At 52.5% G+C, this 20,269-nt stretch overlaps 1 pseudogene; it reads right to left on the bottom strand.

The window, feature by feature from the left end:
- LOC119845989 overlaps nucleotides 1–20,269 on the bottom strand; it is a 27,188-nt pseudogene extending 6,919 nt beyond the window's left edge.

Below are 20,269 nucleotides of genomic sequence, written 5' to 3'. Positions count from 1 at the left end.
TGAGGAGATGCCCTGAGCCCACGGAAGGGTGAGGGTGGGTGCCTAAATTAAGAGCCCTTGAGCCCCAGGACCAGGGTAAAGGTGGGTGCCCTAGAGTGTATGGGGAACAATGCCTGAACCCTGCTGTCTCTAAGGGGATGAAGGGAGCTCAGCCTTGGCAGCGTAGCCCATCCTTGGTCTCCCTGCTCAGGCAGTTCTGGTCTGCATGACATGGGCCTTCCTGACCCTCTTTCAACTAAACAGGCCCCAACACCCTAGTGGTACCTTGATGGGGTCCAGTCAGCACGTACCAGGACAGACTGCTAGCTCAGTGGGGTAAATCCAGAGCAGTCGCATTGATTTCAACAAAGTTCTCCCACATTTACACCCACAGATTCAGGTATTTATTTTACACTGTCATAGGAGAATCGATTGGCTCAGCGAGCAGCCTGTGTAACAGCAGCTGCTGGCCCCAGTGCTACTGTGTCACTTGAGAGCTACACACAACTGAGCAGGAGTGACAATTCCATTGTAACAGTTTCCACAGACAAGGGGCCAGAGATCAAAGCTATTTAACCCTAGAATGATGAGGGGCCCCAAGAAAATGACTCTCTCAGCACTGCCTGCTGCTAACACGCCCATCACCCTAGCCTCCAGGCTCCCGCAGGGGCTGCGATTTATCCTGCAGCCTCCTCTGAGCTGACGACTCTTCATCGCTAGAACCCACTAGCCTCAGGCTGACAGACAGGAGGCAGGTCTCCCTTCAGGGCCAGCCCCTCTTTAATTAGGCCAACCCCAGGGGGTGCTGTGGAGCTCTAAGGCACAACTATCTTTGCTCTCCCTCCTACACACAGGGTGTAGCTCACAGGCCCCAAAATCCAGGTTCAGGGAAGAGGGTCCAAGCCCCATCGCTGGGGCCTGAATTTTAGCTTTCACAGAAACTCCATCAGGAGGAAATGATCTCACGCGATGGTTTCAAAGTCTCCACAAAGCCAATTGTGCATGAAGTTAAGTTAGGACTTCCCCTGCAAGCCAGACCTCATGCCCTAGGGTCAGCACATGGGACTGGAAACTGAAACTGACTAGGAAAGAAAGCAAAACTGACCAGGTTGGGGTGGGGGAAGTATCACTGTTCAAAACCTGGAGTCAAAAGCAGAACAGAAGAAAGTGCAAAAGGGGAATGATCCAAACGGATTTTTCTTAGCTCCAAACTTGTCATGCCAGGAAGGTTTGTTCTCAGGATACAAGAGACGCAGACTGTGCCCTTCGTCCCCTTCAGCACAGCTTTGGTTTTAAATAGGAAACAAATCAAGGGGATTGTGGGAGTCGGGGGCAGACAGAGTCCAGGCCGGGCTGGCAAGCAAAGGACACCTACCTTGAAAGAATACTCAAGCTTGACGAGGAATGGAAAGTTGATGGCCTGGAGGATCCATTGATGGCCTGGAGCATATTGTTGAGGGTCAATCTGTTTTAATTTCACTACCGGGGAGAGAAAAGAACATCAGATCTTCTGCTGGTGCAGCACCCCCTATGCCTCCCACGCACTCCCCTCTCCAGCGTCCCCATGCAGGGTTCAACCCCACATCCGTCCCCTGCACTGGGGATTCCATGGCCCCAGGCCAGATCTCTGTGGCAGCCCCCAGCATCTCACCTTCTGTTTATCCAGGACCTTCATGGCATAGAGATTCCCGGTCTCTTTGTGTTTCACCAGCATCACCCTCCCAAATGAGCCCGTGCCCAGGGTCTTGATTTGATCAAACTGATGCGAACTGGCTGTGTTCTGGAAGGGGGAAAACAAACCTTATGTGGGACCAGACTGGTCCTTGGGGCATCAGGAAGGAACCTGCTCGCGACATTGGGATTTGCACTGCAGGACTGGAGGGGTCTTTAATGACCATGAGGGGGTCAGAGCTTCAGTTTTTATAGCTCACTAGAAAGGCAGCCCCTCCAGGGTCAGTGATGGGAGAACGCTCCCTACTGAGCCCGCCACTCCCTGCAGCACAGCACCCCCTAGCCCCGCACTGGGGTTGTTTTTGAGAACATTGATATGAAGACAGAAAAGGAGTACTTGTGGCACCTTAGAGACTAACAAATTTATTTGAGCATAAGCTTTCATGGGCTACAGCCCACTTCATTGGATGCATGCAGTGGAAAATACAGTGGGGAGATTTTATATACACAGAGAACATGAAACAATGGCTGTCACCATACACACTGTAATGAGAGTGATCAGGTAAGGTGAGCTATTTCCAGCAGGAGAGCAGGGCGAGGGGGGCGGGGGGAATCTTTTGTAGTGATAATCAAGGTGGGCCATTTCCAGCAGTTGACAAGAACGTGTGAGGAAGAGTACAGGGGGGAAATGAACATGGGGAAATAGTTTTACTTTACACATCCACTCCCAGTCTTTATACAAGTCTAAGTTAATTGTGTCCAGTTTGCAAATTAATTCCAATTCAGCAGTCTCTCATTGGAGTCTGTTTTTGAAGTTTTTTTGTTGAAGTATTGCCACTTTTAGGTCTATAATCGAGTGACCAAAGAGATTGAAGTGTTCTCCGACTGATTTTTGAATGTTACAATTCTTGACGTCTGATTTGTGTCCATTTATTCTTTTACGTAGAGACTGTCCAGTTTGGCCAATGTACATGGCAGTGGGGCATTGCTGGCACATGATGGCATGTATCACATTGGTAGATGTGCAGGTGAACGATCCTCTGATAGTGTGGCTGATGTGATTAGGCCCTATGATGGTGTCCCCTGAATAGATATGTGGACAGAGTTGGCAACGGGCTTTATTGCAAGAATAGGTTCCTGGGCTAGTGTTTTTGTTGTGTGGTGTGTGTGGTGTGTGGTTTTTGTTGTGTGGTGTGTGGAGTATTTGTTTCAGGTTGGGGGGGTGTCTGTAAGCAAGGACTGGCCTGTCTCCCAAGATCTGTGAGAGTGATGGGTCGTCCTTCAGGATACGTTGTAGATCCTTGATGATGCGTTGGAGAGGTTTTAGTTGGGGGTTGAAGGTGATGGCTAGTGGCGTTCTGTTATTTTCTTTGTTGGGCCTGTCCTGTAGTAGGTAACTTCTGGGTACTCTTCTGGCTCTGTCAATCTGTTTCTTCACTTCAGCAGGTGAGTACTGTAGTTGTAAGAATACTTGATTGAGATCTTGTAGGTGTTTGTCTCTGTCTGAGGGGTTGAAGCAAATGCGGTTGTATCGTAGAGCTTGGCTGTAGACAATGGATCATGTGGTGTGGTCTGGATGAAAGCTGGAGGCATGTAGGTAAGGATAGCCGTCAGTAGGTTTCCGGTATAGGGTGGTTTTTATGTGACCATTGCTTATTAGCACCGTAGTGCCCAGGAAGTGGGTTTCTTGTGTGGACTGGTCCAGGCTGAGGTTGATGGTGGGATGGCCTTCTCTGGATTGGCAACTGACATGGCACAACTCTGGGGAGTGGCTGGCAGCTGAGAAGGCCAATGCTATTTCCGAGCACCCCACAGTGCATTGTGCCCATTCCAAGGGGGGGCTGCCCCACATTGCTCCCACAGTGTTCCCTGGCCTTGGCTGCCCAGCCCGGGACACTACGAAGGGGCCTAGTTCTATCCCGCGCAGGGCACTCGAGTCCATTCGGAGTCCGGGGCGCCTCAGGGGCTCAGAGACCTGAAAACCAGGCTGAACAGAAGCTACATCCCCCTTCCCCAGTCTAATGGGGCTGCAGGCAAGCGAGGGAGTGGGGTGGCTGCCCCATGGGGCTGGTTCCTTGACTCCGCAGTTGATGGTGGGATGGAAATATGAAGAAGTAGATGTCACATTTCACCACCAGAGGGAGCCAAAGGAAACCACTACATTTTGACAGGTTTCAGAGTAGCAGCCATGTTAGTCTGTATTCGCAAAAAGAAAAGGAGGACTTGTGCAGCACCTTAGAGACTAACAAATTTGTTAGTCTCTAAGGTGCCACAAGTACTCCTTTTCTTTTCACTACATTTTGAATGAGACACAGACAAGGGATTCCCTGCTCCTTGGGCAGAACCAAACTCCAGTTCCAGGCAGGCGACCCACCCAGCTCCATTCAGTGGGGCTGGTGGGTTAGAGGCGGGGGTGGGCCTGAGAGTCAGGACTCCTGGGTTCTAGCCCTCGGTCTGTGAGGAGAGGGAGTGAAGTGTAGTGGTTAGAGGGCAGGAGACTAGGAGTCAAAAGATCTTTTCCTAGTTCTGCCACCAACTTCCTATACCCATGACCAAGTCCCTTTCCCCTCTGGGCCTCAGTTTCCCCATATGTGCCATGGCGTTAATGACACAGGGTGTGCGGGAGGACTAGCAAAGTGACAGTGCTGCAGAGGGCCCAGCAGCTCTGCCTCAGGAATTACCCAGAACCACCCGAGACAGGATTTCCAGTAGGGACGGACCCAGGGCTGACCCTAAAAGCTTTTCTGGCACCTACGAACTGGGGCACTGTGCTCAAGCGCAGGCAGCAAATGGAGGCCCTTTGAACAGAGTCCCTGTTAACACAACCCCCCAGGAGCCAATCTGGGGCTGGGCTGGACAACCACCCTGGAGCCTCGGGAGGAGGATGGGAAAGAGGGAGACAGGCTGGATCAGGAGGAGTCCCACATGGTTAGTGACTCCCTCCCCCAGCAGAGAGGAGTTGAACTGACAGAGTTCTTGGCCCTTCAGTTACCAGAGGGCAGATTGGAGGAGAAAGGGGGGAAGAAGAGCAACATGGTCCACTCAGCCCCACCCCCCAAGAGCAAAAATAATCCCAGACCCTCAACGGAGGCTGTGTGGCAAGGTGGAAAGAGATCCAGGGGGTGACTGCAGAGTAATCAGCCTGGGGCTGCAAAGGCCTTGATTGGGCAGGGGTGGGGGGTTATCTGGGTTGGGGGCACAGTACCTGGGAGGGGTTCTCCCATTTCTTGAGGAAGTCTTCTTTGACTTTGGCTAGGAACTCCTTCACTGTAAGGGAAAGAGAGAGGGAACAGCGTGAGGAGGCAGGAAGTGGGGCACCCAGCCTGGTGGACAGAAAGGGTCCCCTTTCAGCCCCACCCCGGCTCAGCGAAGAAACACGCAGTCACAACAGGGCTGGGGATTTTAAGTGTATCAGCGGGATGGCAGTGCCTGATTGGCTACAAAGGGCAGCTCAGCTGGGGATTGGCTAGAGAGAGGTCCATGCTGGTGCGCTCCCGCAACACCGCCACCCCCGTGCCTGCCCCTTGCCACACCAAACAGCCCCATCAGGGAGGGCTAATGCAGCCCCCAGTGCCTACCAAATGGGCACACTTGTGCCTCTACCCCCCGCTCCCCACTGAACATGCCACTTGGGAGGGGGCCTGTTCCACACCCCTTGACCACAACCTGCACCTCACAAGGAGACACTTGTACAACCCTCCAGTCAAATGACGTTAAGATGCGTGGATCACGTTGCCCTAATGGGAGGATACGGGGTCTACTACTGCTGCCAGCAAAGGGGGGTGAAGGGGAAGGATTCCCCCTTAGCTCAAAGGGCAGAGGCCTGTGTGTAGCCTTCTCTCAACCATACAGGCAGCACAGATCAATGACACCAACAGCCCACAAGGGGGTGCTATACACACACACACAGAGCTGCTGAAAGTCAGAAACCCCAGTTGGGCTTTGCCCACAAAAAGAAAAGGAGTACCCGTGGCACCTTAGAGACTAACAAATTTATTAGAGCATAAGCTTTCGTGAGCTACAGCTCACTTCATCGGATGCATCCGATGAAGTGAGCTGTAGCTCACGAAAGCTTATGCTCTAATAAATTTGTTAGTCTCTAAGGTGCCACGGGTACTCCTTTTCTTTTTGCGAATACAGACTAACACGGCTGCTACTCTGAAATTTGCCCACAAAGGGGTTAAAACAACCTGCCACAGCCTCCACTGCAGCAGCCTGGGACCAGCCAAGTGCCCCACTCTCTGGCATCCAGCCAAGTGATCTTTCCTTCACTAGCCGGGCTCCCTGTCCTTGCTGCCAGATCCCAGAACCATGGGAGGGAGCGAGCGGGATGGAGATTGGAGCAATCTGCAGCATCTGGAGGGATATTTGGTACCGAGAGCCCCTTTTATCTTCGCTGCCTCCTGCTGCTCCCGACAGGGACAAGTCCCTCAGCTCTTAACAGTGCAAGAGATGCCCACAGGATTTGAATGGCTGCAGCAGTGAGGCCAAGCACAGAGCCGCAGCAAGGGGTGGCTTTGAGCCCAGAGCTCACCCCTGCCCCCACCATCACAGGCAAGTATCCCCCACACCGGAGGTATATAAAGTTAATTGCCTCCACCGGGGATCATTGGTGCTCAGACGCCAGGGATGGGACAAGCTAAAAGCCTAGATCCATATCGGGATGCTGCAGTTCTTGGGGTCACAGATGCACAACCCAGGAATCAAGTCCCTGCCGCCCCACTCTCACCACCACAACCCACTCCCTTCCCAGAGCTTGGGACAGAACCCCAGGAGCCCCCCACTTTAATCGCTCAATAGCAACACTTCTGTGGAAACCCGGCATCACTGCGCTCTAGTTCTGTCATCCCTGCCCTAAAGAAAGGGCTGAGAAATAGGCCAGGCGAGGGCCTCAAATGCACCAGCGAAACAGGACAACGTCCTACAGATGTGACTGATTCACTGCTGGAGGGAAGGAGATCAAGATTATGGGGATTCCCCTGATCCCACAGGACAGGGCAGGGCAGCCCTGAAAGGGTTCCGGGGATCAGCTATTTGCTGGCTAACTACTCCCGCCCACACCCCCTTCATCCTCTAGTTCCCACAGTCCATCTCCCGTGGAGCCCCACACAGCAGGATTGAATTCACATCTGCTTCCCCCAGACACTCAGTCTGTCTGACCTACTTTCACTTTGTCTCCTACTCTCTCCAGATTATTTATAGAAACAGGCTTGGCTCACCAGCTACTGTTTCCTGCCATCGATCCTAGCCCCAAGGGGTCGGGGAAGAGGGATCCTTGCATGGACACGGGACAGAAAAGACAATTTCCTGCATTATCCTGGCCGTACCTTACGGAACTAAGTTTAAGTAGCTTAGGAGTTCATTGTATTACAAAGGCAGGCTGTTATGTATTATTGTGGGATTGTATGTGACGTCTCCAATGGAAACTCAGGGAAGGGTTATGGGCTTTGAGGGACCATCTTAAACTATTAAAGTTAAGTATGTTTCCCAGGAAACCTCTACGGGGAGGGGTATGCAAATGTAACGCCTCTGGTTATGCAAAACCTCAGCTGCTGGAAGCCGTTCCCCAGAAGAAATCCACTGCCTGTGAGTTACATAGCTGGAAGCAGGGTGATCTTTGGAAAGCTTATTAGCAGGCATATTGGTTCTTTGCTGGTTTTTAAGAGGTTTTCCCTGCAATGCTTTACCATAGGAAAAAGCAGGCCGGCTGAGGTAGTCTGGCTTGCTGGGGAACTCACAGTGTAGGCAGGGAGCTGTGTAGCCTGGAAATCCCTCAGGCAGGAAGGAGAGAGACGCAGGTCTCTGCCCAAGAGAGGTGATAACTGGGAGCCAGAAGCCTAAGTGGCTTCCCTGGCTGGACCACGAGGGGCAAATACAGATGCAGTTGCCCTGACCTGCGACACCGCTCTACCCACAGTTCTTCCCTGGCATCATCCACAACAGATCAATGCCTTGGGAGGGGAGATCAGCCAATCTGCCTTCTGCTGGAGGTCTAAGAAGACTTGTGAGTCTCTGCTAATCAGTTACATAAACTGGGGGCAGCTCTAGACAGTGATGGAGGAATCTTCTCTGCACCACCAGCCTCTAATTCACGTGCCCCAACACCAATAATTTGTTCCCTTTTTGGGCCTGTCTCATCTTAATCTCGTTTTTTCTCTTCAAGGCCCTAGGTCTGGGCCAGGAACCCCTAGAGCTGAAAACTCTGGGATGGGGATTGTGGCTGACAGCCCCACTCCTCCAGTCCCATGGCACTTTCTATCACCCAGGTGAAGTTCATCTGTGAGAGAGACAGAGCTTCTTTGGGAGCCCAACCAAGAGGGTGGAACTGACTGCCACAGGATCTAAGGATCATCTCAAACTTCCCCACCTCTTCCTCCTAGTGCTATGTGCTAAACACAGCACAGCAGAGGCACATAAAAACAGACCCTACCAAAACCAACACCTCCACTGCACACACAGCTCTCCTACTGGTGAAAGTACAGAACCCAGGCACAAGGAGTCCTTGGTTGCAATCAACATCTCTGGGGACTACGGTAATTAAAAAACCATTTAACGAGCAGCCAATTCAAATTTGGCCTCCAAAAATGTAAGTTTTGGTTAACCCCCACCCCACAATGCTGTCTAAAAACAAATCCTGAAATATTCCAATTATTTTTAAACTAAGTCCCACTTGAAACAGACGAAGGGTCCCTCACCCCTCTTGCAGCTGAGAGAGCCCTAGAGTGAAACTGACTTTCAGCAGGAGTGAAATTGATACCACTGAGATCTCCTTTGCTAAGCAGACAGACTTGCCTATTTCAGGGTTTTATACGGATGCCCAGTTCACTAGTATATAAGCAAAAGCAATAGCGGGAACAGGGTAACATTTTCCAAAGGGCTTATAGGCTTTAGGAGCCTGCATGCCATTGACGGTAATTCGTAAATAGTAAATGGCAACCTGGATTTTTAGAATCCTCTCGTTTTAATAACCCCGAGATTTTGTAGCCGTTCCTTTCCAACTCAGTGGCCTTTCAGCTGAGAGAGCCCCTTTAAAGACCCATGAACACATTTCTATTCATGTCAGTTTTGTCAGATGGCACGAATCTGGCATATGAAACTAATTAACTGTGTCTAATTACACAATAGACTAACACACTGACCTGTGCAAGGAAAAACACCAGTGGATATCGGCTAATGGAGAAGTTTTCATACCGCTAATCTTTTGTAACACCTTTCAAAGAACTTAGCAAAACCTTAACTTCCTTAGTCCTTCAAGGAGTTAAGTACTATTCCCGTTTTTATGGGCAGGGAAACTGAGGCAGGTAGATGTGACCTTGCCCACTGTTGCCCAGGAAGTGGAAGAATTGAGAAGAGCACCAAGGACTCTCAGGAATAGAACCCAGGAGTTCTGATTCTCAGCCCCCTGCTCTAACCACTAGATCCCACTGTCCATCCCAAAGCCAGGAATCCCAACTCCCATTCCTTACTCTGACCGCTAGACTGCACTCTTGCTTATCACAATGCATCCAGTTCTCTTGTATCTGATGCAGCAGCACAAGGTATTATTCGAATACCTGGGACAGGGATCAACCCTGGTACACAGAAAGGAAAATGCATGAGAAGATCGGACCACTTAGGACCACAGATCCGGTTAACAAAGCCATTCTCTGCGGAATGGAAATCAGCGCCTGATTCAAAGCCCAGCAGAGCCCAGCACCAGGGCTCTAGGGACCTGTAATTAGGAGAGATCAGAGTTATCTGGAAGAGAGCTGAGTCTCCTAATTAGAGGCCAGACTGCTCTTAAAGAGACATGACAAGTTTTAGGCCCAATATTTGTGATTACAGAAATCTACAGCACACCAGCTTGTGGGTAGCAGTTTCCAACCTCATGCTTCACCTTCGAGCCTCTGCCTTTCAAACCAAGTTCAAGTTCTCAGTCCCCATCTTCAAGGCCTCCATGGTCTGCACCAAGAGGGATCTAAATGAGCGTACGACTTTGGCAGAAAGATAACGGCTAACAACTCTACTTCCTCTACTTCTACCCTGACTTCTCCGGAGAGCTGAGGAGAGACCTGAGCCAGCACAGGGGCCAGTGCAGCTCCAGGGCATGTCTGTGGCACGACCTCTCCCTCTGCTGCATTGGAGGGGCCGCGTTTATGCCAGGCTGGACGGAGGGTCCCATCGCGCTGCCCGGATCCTCCGGTGACAGCTGCCTACAAGCTCCCTTGGCGCAGGGGGCTGTGCCTGTTAGCGCCTATTGCCCCTGGATACAGCAGCGTCCGCCCCCAAGGTCAGCCTTGCCCCAGACTCCTGGGTTCTTGTTTGCCGCTAGAAGTGGATCTGCCAGTGGATCTGCCAATCCCACCTGCCTGGGGATGGAGGCAGCAACGAGGCGAGAGCAACTCCCCAGAGCGTCCCCTCACCACCCCGGTACGTGGGGCAGCTGGTTCCGGAAAGCAGAGCCTGCCGCCAGCCCTTCCATGGGTTCTGAGCTCTCAACGCGAGGACGCGCACCCAGGGAGGGGGTGGGGAGGACTGGGACAGAGCTGATCACATGGTGGCAGTGCAAATAAAGCGAGACAACATTCACACAGGGATGCTCTAGGGATCTATTTATACACAACAACTGCAGCTTCCCCCCACCCATGCTGCTCTAACTGGGTTCTTACCCAACACCCCATTACCCATACCCCCTTGGGGCATCTGGACACTGCCCTGATCCACTACTAGAGAAGGAAGAGAGGATCCCCAACTCCTCTCCCCGCCCACTTCGGCCGCCTCACTGTAACTTGTTATCCCCCTATGACTTATGAAAGCCCTTCTCTATCCTCCCACCCTGAGGATCTCAAAGCACATTAGAATTCCCATGGCATACAATCAACCCCAGTTAACAGGTGGGAAAACTGAGGCAGAGCGAAGGGAAGGAATCTTGCTGAAGGTCACATGGCAGAACAGTGGCAAAAGGGGAACAGAACCCAGGAGTCCTGGTTCTCCACACCTTCGCTAAGCAATACACCACCCCTCCCTGCCTCGTGCTGGGAATAGAACCCAAGAGTCCTGTCTCCAAGCCCCCCGCCCCTTTCCTGCTCTAATTCACTAAATCATGCCCCTCTATAGGGCACCGCACAAAGCAGAGATGCTAAACAGAGATCCTTTATCCAGGCTACTTGACACCCTAGGATTCTCTCTGGCTTGCCACTGCCAAGCTGGCAATACATGGTATCACCACTAGGGATCTCCCCTAAATTCTGGCCTGGAGCAGCACGGAAGGCATACCTGATATAACCCCGCTACTATCCACACACACAAATGCCTCTGACCCCAGTTGGGAGGGGCTAGCCGGCCAAGTGGAGGTGGGAGATGGAGCCCAGGGGCTAGCCGGCCTAGCTGGGGGCACGGTAGGGGTTAAGCTCTGCTTTTACTTGGGCTGGAACCCACCCACTCTGCAGAGGCTAAACCCTCGTGTGCCGACAGTCCCCCAGGGCCTTCCCACAATTCCCCTGCAGGGCAGACAACTTCTCCCGCGATGGCCAGGGAAAGAATCTGAGCGTCTCAGCACAAAGAGCCCTGGGATTCTCCCCCGGAACAAGTGCAGAGTCAGTGAGGACACAGTTACTCAGGCAGGGCTTTGCAGGGTGGCTGCTCAGACCCAGACTAGGCTACCGGGGAGCTGATCAGCCTGGCTAACTCGGGAGCAAAGATCCACCCATAGGCTCCCAGGAGCTGGCTTAGCTCTGAGAAACTTGCAATTGACCAGCACAAGATCAAAGCTAGCCAGGTCCAGAGAGAGTGCAAGGGGTGGTGACAACCACTGTTTCGGTCAACACCAAGAACTGAACCAGGGACCTGAGGAGCTAAAGGCCAGAGTCTTTACAACTTTTCATCACAGCCAGGCTCTGCAGCTGGGGCAGGAACAAATTCGCAGAGTCTATGGGTCAGGGACACACAACACACACTAGGTTACACTTGCCCCTCCTCCCCCAAGGGAGCATGGGCCAGGGTGGTGAAAAGCTCCAGCGGATGCCAAGAAAGCCAAATGCCTCCTGCTGCCTGGCCATCCCCAGGCATGTAACTGTACCCTCATGCCAAGAGATAACGTCAAAGACATGACTTGAAATCCCTTCCTGCCCTCTCTCCTTCATACGCTGGCTCATCCCTAAGCACATTCATGGCAGCCACCTCTGGGGTGGGTCATGGCAGCTGGTCAACAGCGCACAGCAATGCTGCATGGGGACTGCTCACCCAGCACCAAAATGCAGCTGCTTCTGGGGTGGGGACAGCAGCTGCTTAACAGGCACATTGCGGTGCAGAAGAGTGAAGGATCCAACACACTGGGAGGTGGACTTCAGAGGAGGTGGTATACCCTTAACCACGCTGGCATTTGGTCAGGGTTATTGTGGGACCTGCTCCAATGCCCAGTGAGATAACGGGGCATCTTGACATCACTTTGGATAAGCCAGGAGCGCTCAGGAGGCCTGACTGACTGTGTGAGTTCAGCCAAGTCATTTTCCAGCTCTGTAAACTGGGGATGAGGATTGTGCTGGGGGGCGGAGTTCATTCACAAAAGTGCTTACAAGTTCCTTGGCTTGAGGCTGGCGAACATCATGAAGGATGAGTTGGCCACTGTGGCCACCTGGACTAGTCAATTTGAGGGCTGGCAATCCCAGCACTGGGCATCCCACCCACTCCCCCACTCCTGTATTTCTGACAAGAAGCCCGACTTTTTCAACTCTGGGATATTGCCAGGATCTCTTCCCTCCTTGGCAAACGCCACCCGGATCCCCTCATCCAGAGAGCGCCAGGCTACAGCCGGATCCTGGACGGAGCTCCTGGAGTTTCCAATCCCGATGCCAGCACGCTGCCCCACCCCCACTGCCCACTATCGGAACAGATGAAGGACAGAACTTTTGCCCCTGGGCTCGAAGCTGATGGAGCAGCGGCCCCAATTGATTTCCCAGTGGCCAGATTTAATGCCACACTCAATAAACACAGCTCTGGAGCGGATCCATGAGTGTGAGGGGAGGGGCCAAAGCTAAAAGCAGGACAGAGCCCTGCCCTCTTTGATTAATCCCTGGCCCAGCTGTACCTCAGCTGCAGACCACGCTGGGAGACAGCATCAGGCTGGCTAAGGAGGGGAAGCTGCTTTGTGCTGCTCTGAGACAAGGGAAGCAGCAGCAACGGCTCTGGCAGGGGAAGGGGGGACTGGAATAGCGTAAGGGGAAATTCATCCTCCACCATCGGTTAACCAGAAGGGCCATCGCCCGCAAGGGAAAGGCTGGAGGCTCCCTCCCTGTAGATGCTTAATACTGGAACAATCCTGTACTACCCCTCAGTACAGCTACCCCTATATTGCTCCTGATCTGACCACTAGACTCTGCTCTCCCTGAGCTGGAACAGAACCCAGGAGTCCTGATTCCTTCAGCCCTACTCTAACCATTAGACAACACTCGCCGCCCAGAGCCAGGGACAAGAACGCAGGAGCCCTGCCTTCCAGCCTCTAACCACTACAACCAATACAGAAGCAGGTGGGTGAATTTCTCTAGCCTTAGAATCTCGGCCAGCACTCCCCTCGCAGAGTTGGGAATGGAACCCAGGAGTCCTGGCTCTCAGGCTACGGCTTGAGAGAACGCTCTCAATGTCCCTAGACAGCTGTTGGGAGGACCCAATGTCATCTACACCCTAATTCTGTGGCACCTCTGTTCCCCCAAAGCCCAGCCACCAGCTCAAGTGCAAAACCTCTGCTATTGGCTGATGCGCTGCCTGGCGCACGGGGGACAGAATCAGGGACTTCGAGAGATAAAACCAGGGGCTGCTCCAGCTTGAGCTAAAGCATCCCGGTTCCCTGGGTAGGCCAGTAAGATTCAGATCCTCAGCACATCAGACACAGACGGGGAACCCCTCATGCATGCTTAGCAGTCAGTTACACAGGCCCTGCGGAAGTGAGTGAAGCCAGATAGGAGGGCTTTCCCCCTCTCCCCTGGCCCCAAGACCGGCTCCATTGATCCTGGCTAGCGCCTCCTCCCGTGACAAGCAGCAAAGCAGCCATCATTTATATTCACACAGCATCCAGACTGGGTCACGGCACCATTGGCATCGCATCAGCCCCCAGCACCGGAGTCCATATTGAGCAGGGAGAGCACCACCCTGCAGCGCAGCGCCCCCTAGCACCAAGTCGGGGCATTGGGCTCAGCACTGGTGGAGGGGAGAGAGCAGCCCCAATGCTGCTCCCTGCAGCACAGCGCCCCCTAGTGCAGCACTGCTTGCGAGGCGCAGTGACCCCCTGCAACTCAGCACCCTGAGCTGCACGCTGGGGCATAAGGGTCAGCCCCCAACCCCTGCGGCACGCTGCGGTTCCTAGGAGAGCTCCCAGGCATGACAGTTGGGAAACCCAACTTCCTCCTCAGCCCCCCACAGAGCATCCAGTTTCCCGCTGGCTTGAACATTCACCACCAAGGCAACAGACCAGGTGCTTTGCCACCTGCGGGCGAGGAAAGAGGCCATCGCAGGCAGAAAGGGGTTAACGCCAAGAAGCAGAGTCTCAGTTACCCAAGGTCAGAGAGGAGTCAGCTCTGTTTCAGATGGTTAAAACCCCTCCTCTCAGCTAGAGTCCTGTGAGCTTCCCCCACCACTACCACAGCGCCACCTGGCTGCAGCGGGGAAACAGAGCGCAGACCAGGAGGATCAGCTCATCGGGGGAGTGAAGGGGCTGTACATCTTTGCTATGCGGATCCTAGGTGGGAATCAGGCTCCAGGTCAGCAGAGCAATTTATTCTAACTCCAGGGCACTTTGAGATGCAAACTGGTTTCACGCAGGGGCTGTTGGCCCGGGTCCTAGAGGGAATTGCCCCAATTTCTAGTGCCAGTCCAATAGCAGCCTCAGATGAGGAGGGAGCAGGGTCTGGCACCAGGGGCCCTTTTTCCCAGCCACCGGGAGGGTCCCTCCAGGGCAGACAGCGCAGGGATGGCAGACCTGTTGGGGTTCTCAGCTGGGAGGGCCAGGACTGCTGATCTAGTGTGAAATTAACCAAGGGTAACAATACCAAAGCCTAAAGAAAAGGAGTACTTGTGGCACCTTAGAGACTAACAAATGTATTAGAGCATAAGCTTTCGTGAGCTACAGCTCACTTCATCGGATGCATTTAAATGAAGTGAGCTGTAGCTCACGAAAGCTTATGCCCTAATACATTTGTTAGTCTCTAAGGTGCCACAAGTACTCCTTTTCTTTTTGCGAATACAGACTAACACGGCTGCTACTCTGAATACCAAAGCCTGGATGTCTAAGACAAAGAGGCGGGTGGGACCCTGCAGGGGGAGATTTGGTTGCGACTGGGCAGTGATCTATGAGGAGTCTCCTCACCTCCAGCCAGTCAACAGTTACTCTAGATCGCAGCTGGATGGGCGGCTGTGGTGTAACTTTGCTTCTCTACAAAAGAAAAAGGACACTAAACTACTACATGCCACAAGGGGCCACAACAGTGGTTCCTGTAACCCACCCAGCAATATTGTTAATCTATCCAACTATACTCTTAACCCAGCAGAAGAATCTGTCCTATCTAGGGGCCTCTCCTTTTGCCCCTCCACCCCCACAAACATGATACAGTTCTGTGGTGACCTAGAATCCTATTTTCGACATCTCCGACTCAAGGAATATTTCCAACACACCTCTGACCAACATATTAACCCACAGAGACCTTCCTACCAACAATACAAAAAGAAGGATTCTGGGTGGACTCCTCCTGGAGGTCGAAACAGCAGACTGGACTTCTACATAGAGTGCTTCCGCCGACGTGCACGGGCTGAAATTGTGGAAAAGCAGCATCACTTGCCCCATAACCTCAGCCATGCAGAACACAATGCCATCCACAGCCTCAGAAACAACTCTGACATCATAATCAAAAAGGCCGACAAAGGAGGTGCTGTCGTCATCATGAATAGGTCGGAATATGAACAAGAGGCTACTAGGCAGCTCTCCAACACCGCTTTCTACAAGCCATTACCCTCTGATCCCACTGAGGGTTACCAAAAGAAACTACAGCATTTGCTCAAGAAACTCCCTGAAAAAGCACAAGAACAAATCCTCACAGACACACCCCTGGAACCCGGACCTGGGGTATTCTATCTGCTACCCAAGATCCATAAACCTGGAAATCCTGGACGCCCCATCATTTCAGGCATTGGCACCCTGACAGCAGGATTGTCTGGCTATGTAGACTCCCTCCTCAGGTCCTACGTTACCAGCACTCCCAGCTATTTTCGAGACACCACTGACTTCCTGAGGAAACTACAATCTATCGGTGATCTTCCTAAAAACACCATGCTAGCCACTATGGATGTAGAAGCCTCTACACCAACATTCCACACAAAGATGGGCTACAAGCCGTCAGGAACAGTATACCCGATAATGTCACGGCTAACCTGGTCGCTGAACTTTGTGACTTTGTCCTCACCCACAACTATTTCACATTTGGGGACAATGTATACCTTCAAATCAGCGGCACTGCGATGAGTACCCGCATGGCCCCACAATATGCCAACATTTTTATGGCTGACTTAGAACAACTCTTCCTCAGCTCTCGTCCCCTAATGCCCCTACTCTACTTGCGCTACATTGATGACATCTTCATCATCTGGACCCATGGAAAAGAAGCCCTTGAGGAATTCCACCAGGATTTCAACAATTTCCATCCCACCATCAACCTCAGCCTGGATCAGTTCACACAAGAGATCCACTTCCTGGACACTACGGTGATAATAAGTGATGGTCACATAAACACCACCCTATATCGGAAACCTACTGACCACTATTCCTACCTACATGCCTCCAGCTTTCACCCAGATCACACCACACGATCCATTGTCTACAGCCAAGCTCTGCGATACAACCACATTTGCTCCAACCCCTCAGACAGAGACAAAAACCTACAAGATCTCTATCATGCATTCTTACAACTACAATACCCACCTGCTGAAGTGAAGAAACAGATTGACAGAGCCAGAAGAGTACCCAGAAGTCACCTACTACCGGACAGGCCCAACAAAGAAAATAACAGAACACCACTAGCCATCACCTTCAGCCCCCAACTAAAACCTCTCCAACGCATCATCAAGGATCTACAGCCTATCCTGAAGGACGACCCATCGCTTTCACAGATCTTGGGAGACAGGCCAGTTCTTGCTTACAGACAGCCCCCCAACCTGAAGCAAATACTCACCAGCAACCACACACCACACAACAGAACCACTAACCCAGGAACCTATCCTTGCAACAAAGCCCGTTGCCAACTCTGTCCACATATCTATTCAGGGGACATCATCATAGGGCCTAATCACATCAGCCACACTATCAGAGGCTCGTTCACCTGCACATCTACCAATGTGATATATGCCATCATGTGCTAGCAATGCCCCTCTGCCATGTACATTGGTCAAACTGGACAGTCTCTACGTAAAAGAATAAATGGACACAAATCAGACGTCAAGAATTATAACATTCAAAAACCAGTTGGAGAACACTTCAATCTCTCCGGTCACTCGATTACAGACCTGAGAGTGGCTATCCTTCAACAAAAAAACTTCAGAAACAGACTCCAGCAAGAGACTGCTGAATTGGAATTAATTTGCAAACTGGATACAATTAACTTAGGCTTGAATAGAGACTGGGAGTGGATGAGTCATTACACAAAGTGAAACTATTTCCCCATGTTATTTCTCCCCCCCACCCCACTCCCCACTGTTCCTCAGACATTCTTGTTAACTGCTGGAAATGGCCCACCTTGCTTGTCACCATGAAAGGTTTTCCTCCTTCCCCCCGCCCCGCTGGTGATGGCTCATCTTAAGTGATCACTCTCCTTACAGTGTGTATGATAAAACCCATTGTTTCATGTTCTCTGTGTGTGTATATAACTCTCCCCACTGTATTTTCCACCAAATGCATCCGATGAAGTGAGCTGTAGCTCACAAAAGTTTATGCTCAAATAAATTTGTTAGTCTCTAAGGTGCCACAAGTACTCCTTTTCTTTTTGCGAATACAGAGTAACAAGGCTGCTACACTGAAACCTGTGGTGTAACTAACACACAGAGGGTCTGTCCCCTTTAACAGGCAGCAGCTAGAAAAGAAGGCTACACCTCCATAGGGCCCTTCCTACTCCCTCCTGACAGCAAACCTATGCTGGGTCTGGAAACTAACTGATGATGCTCCACCCAGGAGCTTCTGCAGCGCTGCCCTCAACGCGAAGCAGAGGAAACCCCCGATGCCCTGCCCGATATCAGTGCCTTGTTCTGCTGGGTCAGAGAAGTGGGCAGAATCAGTGCCAACCAGTGGATCAGACCCTGGCCTGGGAATCAGGAGACCTAGTTCTAATCCTGGCTCTGCCACTGACTTGCCATGAGACCCTGGAGATGTTGCTTTGTGCCTCAGGTTCCCCATTTGTACACTGGGGATGATAGCCCTGCCTCACAGGCAAGCTGTAAGGATAAATGCATTGACTGAGGTGCTCAGATGCTACCGTGATGGGCTCTCAGAAGTACCTTAGATCAAGAGAATAAACCCAGGAGTTCTGGCTCCCAGCCCTCCTGCTCTAACCACTAGACCCCATTCTCCTCCCAGAGCCAGGGAGAGAACCCAGGAGTCCCGACTCCTGGTGCTACCAAACCGTGGTGTATAGTCCTCACTCACTAGGCTATCAAGAAATCAAACTTCCCCCCAGCACCATGCCCACTGGATCTGGAGGCAGCACTCGGAAGGCCGAGACAGCAGAGGATTAAAAGTGCCGGAGAAGCCACTGGCACCAGGTGCTTTACACTCTGCTATTTTAATCCTGGCTGCGCTGCCAAGGCACGAGTGTTACAACCTTGTTTGAACATCCAGCATGGGCCTGGGATTGGCCTGGGATTGGTGGGCGGGTCAGAGATAGCTCATACCCCACATCCCCCCTCCCTTCCCCCACCAAGCTAGCCCAGAGATCCCAGTAGAGGGAGCAGAGCCGCTTAATGTCACGTGGGGACTTCCAGATCCCCCACGTGAATCCCACCCACCCAAAACTACAGCCCGGGCCACAGAGTCAGGATGTGACCTCAACCCAAGCGGCTGTGCAGTTAATTCAAGAGTACGAGCTGATCAACACCCAGGTAACACTTGACAGGCTGCAAACAGGGAGTGGGAGGAGTTTTCATCTTTGATGAGTCACGGCTGGGGGAAGGGAGGAATAAAAGGAGGGAATGAGGGAAAGAAAGAGGGAGCGTGAAAGAGAAGGAGGAAATGAAAGTGGATGAGAAAGAGAGACAGGATGTCAGAGAGGAAGTGTAAGTGACACATGAGAGGGCACAAATCTGTCCCAGCAGCACAGAGAAGTAGCCATGACTATCCCACGGAGGGGAGCCAGTGGGTCCTTGTGCCACTCAGGGCAAAGGGATCCGAGCGCCCAGCCTCCCACCCACACCAAAGATCTGCAGCAATCAAGGATCAGGCGTTTGGCCTGCAGCTTCCCAGGAGCAGTGGGGGGAATGGGGGGTGCCACACACCAGGGACTGGCCTTTGGAATGGAGGGAGAGTGGGAATAGAGAGGGGAAGAAAGACAGAGAGAGAGTAATGAGGAAGAGAAGAATCCACAGACCCCAATCCCTTCCCAGACCTGGGGACAGAACCCAGGAGTCCTGATGCCCAGGCCCTGCTCTAACTATTAAACCAGTATGGAAGACTGGGAGCCAGGACTCCTGGGTTCCATAGCCAGCTCCGCCCCCAAGTCTTTAGGCAAGTCACTTCCCCTCTGTGCACGTCAGTTTCCCCCCATCACAAAACAAAGATAATCTCTCCCTTCAGAGGGGTTGTGTGTGTGTGGGATTAGCTACCATCGGCAGAACAGCCAGAGCCGATGGAGCTGCATACTCTGCACAAACCGGTTTGGACGCCTGGCGCAGACACTCAGCGAGCAGAGAAGTCACACTCGGATTGGCGGGTTCAACCCTCCTGACATAAGAGCTGCCAGCTCCAGAACCCACATCCCACCCCACGCCTCCACTGCGCCACCATCAGTTCCTCAGCATGGCAAGAGGCTCGCGTGGCTGGCGCAACATGGCCGATGGCTCAGGAGTGGCAGGAAGACGAGTCCCTTGATGTCAAACTGCTGCCAGCAGTGACTGGGAACTGAGAGCTCCTAATGCCTCATCCACTGAGTGAGCTTCCCCCTCACCTTGACCCTGCCCCGCAGGGAACCTTTCCAGGGGGGAGCTGGGCAGACCAGACTCAATCCGTGGTCTCCCCACAGAAGCCACCACAAACTTCAATGGCGCCTGCCTCACAGGGACACCCCCCCCATTCCCACTAGGACTCAGATGCTGCATCTCTTTTCCCCAGCACTGAATCATGGCAGCCCGACCCCCTGGGATCTGGGGATGCACATGGTCCTACTAACAGGGCTCCCATCCCAACTCACTCTGCTCATTCCTGGCGGCAGTGTGCTCAGACACATGGGCCGTCTTGCTGCCGGCCAGGGCCCCCGCCTTGCTGCGCAGCCCCCAGTAGAAGATCTGCCCAGCCAGGCTCTCCAGCTTCTGACATCTTAGCGCCTTTGTTCCTGCTGGGGTTCGGGCAGGTCATTTCTGCTCCATGGCTCATGTTTCCCTTCATTTATTTATCTCCCTC

This window comes from Dermochelys coriacea, chromosome 20, assembly GCF_009764565.3.
Source record: "Dermochelys coriacea isolate rDerCor1 chromosome 20, rDerCor1.pri.v4, whole genome shotgun sequence".
Classification (NCBI taxonomy): Eukaryota; Metazoa; Chordata; order Testudines; family Dermochelyidae; genus Dermochelys; species Dermochelys coriacea.
The sequence above is the reverse complement of the archived record's forward strand: the minus strand, read 5'-3'. Positions and strand labels throughout refer to the sequence as shown.